Genomic DNA, 2,480 nt, shown 5'->3' with positions numbered 1-2,480 from the left:
TAGCTTAGAAGGTCCGTTCCCCACTCAACCGCTTTTTTTTTTCAGGAAAATACGAAACGCAATTACCTCAATTTACGTCTAGAATATCTATGCACGATTTCAAAATTTTGGGTGGGCAATTCTGCCCCTAAAACCATTTTTTCGCAGAAAATAAACCCGTATTCGTTTATTTTTTGCGTATTGTCCCTACACAATGTGTCGTTCCAATTCTTCATGTCCTTTAAGCACATCTGACATACTATTATTAGCACTTTTGATATTTTACGATCAAAGTTTTGGAGGGGTCTGTGTCCCACCCAAACGTTTTTCTTTTTTTTTTCAGGAAAATACGAAACCCGTATTCCCTCACTTTTCGTCTGCAATATCTTTGCACAATTTCATTCATTTCGGTTCACTTCTTCTTGCCTTTCGGGCGTCAACTTTCAAAATTTTGGATGGGGGCTTTTGTCCCCTAAAACCATTTTTCCGCAGAAAATAAAAAAACAGGTATTCGTTTAGTTTTTGCGTATTGTCCATACACAAAGTGTCGTTGGAATTCTTCGTCCTTTACACACATCAGACATATTGTTACTAGCACTTTTGATATTTCATGATCAAAGGTTTGGAGGGGTCTGTGCCCCACCTAACCGTTTTTCCAGGAAAATACAAAACACGTATTCCTTCATTTTACGTCTGTCATATCTGTGCACAATTTCGTTCACTTTGGTCCACTTTTTTTCTTTCGTGCGTTATCTTTCAAAATTTTGGGTGAGGGCTTTTGACCCCTAAAACCGTTTTTCCGCAGAAAATAAAAAAAAGCATGTATTCGTTTATTTTATGTGTAGTATCTGCCTGTCAAATTTTATCAACATCGGAGTGTTACACTTGGGAAGTGTTACTTGTAAGAATATACCGTAATGCCATTGATACCAGGTGGAATTAAAGAACACTTTTAAATGGGATTACAATTTCGTTTCCGTTCTGTTTATAACATTACTGTATTAGAACGATACACTCATTGCCATATGCTATTTTTGTTATGTGATATACGTAGCAGACAGTTTTCCTTACATGTCTCTAGAAAATAATTTTTTGATTTCGTTTGTGTTAGAATGCAGTTTCACCGGTTCATAAATGAAAAGTAAGAAATGTTTAAGAGAAATACAGAACTGTTGCATTATTATTATTATTATTATTATTATTATTATTATTATTATTATTATTATTATTATTGATATTTTTGAAACATTAGAATTACGTGCTTACGAGCTTTCGTGTCGGGTCCCCTCCGTAAAGTAAAGCTGGATATGTGCCTGCACTGAATGATAGACGTATGAGTCAAGGTATAGACGGGCGTGCTAGGCGATTGAGTTCGGAGCATCAAAAACAGACTAAGACCACAACTTGCAGTTTTTCTTGCCAATTGATGCTGCTTTTTACCTGCTATGATATGTCGGATAATAATGTGAAATAAACGAAGGTCAAGACCATGGCGTATTGGTGTTTCATGCACCTAGACCTGTAAAATATTTGTGCCGAAAACATATTTCACCCACTAGCTAAATTTGTGGGTATGATCGCACATCTGGCCTTATAAAGTATAGTCTTATAAAGAATATATATACCATGCTAAAAACCTAAAGACCAAATTCAATGATTTTCTATAGTTTTCTTTTTTAATAACGGGAAACTTGTTTATTTCATCACGATAAATTACGTTTGATACTAAGATGTCTGTTTCTGTCTATATATATATTTCATACTTTATTGGAGACAAATTTGTTTTTTTTTTTTTTTCAAGAAAAGAGGATGATAAAAGAAGCTATATAACAGCATAAACTGAAAGCAATGGCTATTACTAATAGTACACTAATTCTAAATAAATACGTCATCAGAGGAAACAAAAAGTTATTTCTTTATTGTATTGTTTCAGTTTTTATTAACATACAAATTATACATATCTATAATATTTCGTAAAAAAAATTGAACAGGATCGGATGAGATTCGATCTGGGGTCAAAACAGCATAAGAATTACTAGTCCGTCACTCTACTCACTTGACCACATAGACTTTCTTTTATTGCTTGTCTTTTTCTTAAGAAATAAATGCTCATGGCTATAGAGCATGTCACTTCCAAACTTAAGACAACAGTTTTTCTCTTTGTTTATGTATTTCCGTACAACATCTTGGTTACAGAAGCTAATTTATATTTGGCAGACAATTTACACCCTAGATTTAAGCCAATAAATGCAATATTTTACTCCACTTTCCTATTCCTTGATTCAACTGTTCTGTTACCAATTCTGTAATTCCCTCTACAATCGTGCTGTGCTGCTCCAAAAATTCCCTCGAAAACATTATTGCCAGTATACACAAAACCGAACATAATTTTGTTTTTTGCTTATATTTTTATTATTTTATTATATTTTTTGGAAATATCTCCTTAGATGGATTGCTTTCTATTATCTCCACATACTAATAACTGAATTTTACCCATAAAC

This window comes from Thermobia domestica, chromosome 10 (genome assembly GCF_964235325.1).
Source record: "Thermobia domestica chromosome 10, izTheDome1.hap1.1, whole genome shotgun sequence".
NCBI classification, from domain to species: Eukaryota; Metazoa; Arthropoda; class Insecta; order Zygentoma; family Lepismatidae; genus Thermobia; species Thermobia domestica.
Note: the sequence above shows the minus strand (reverse complement) of the source record.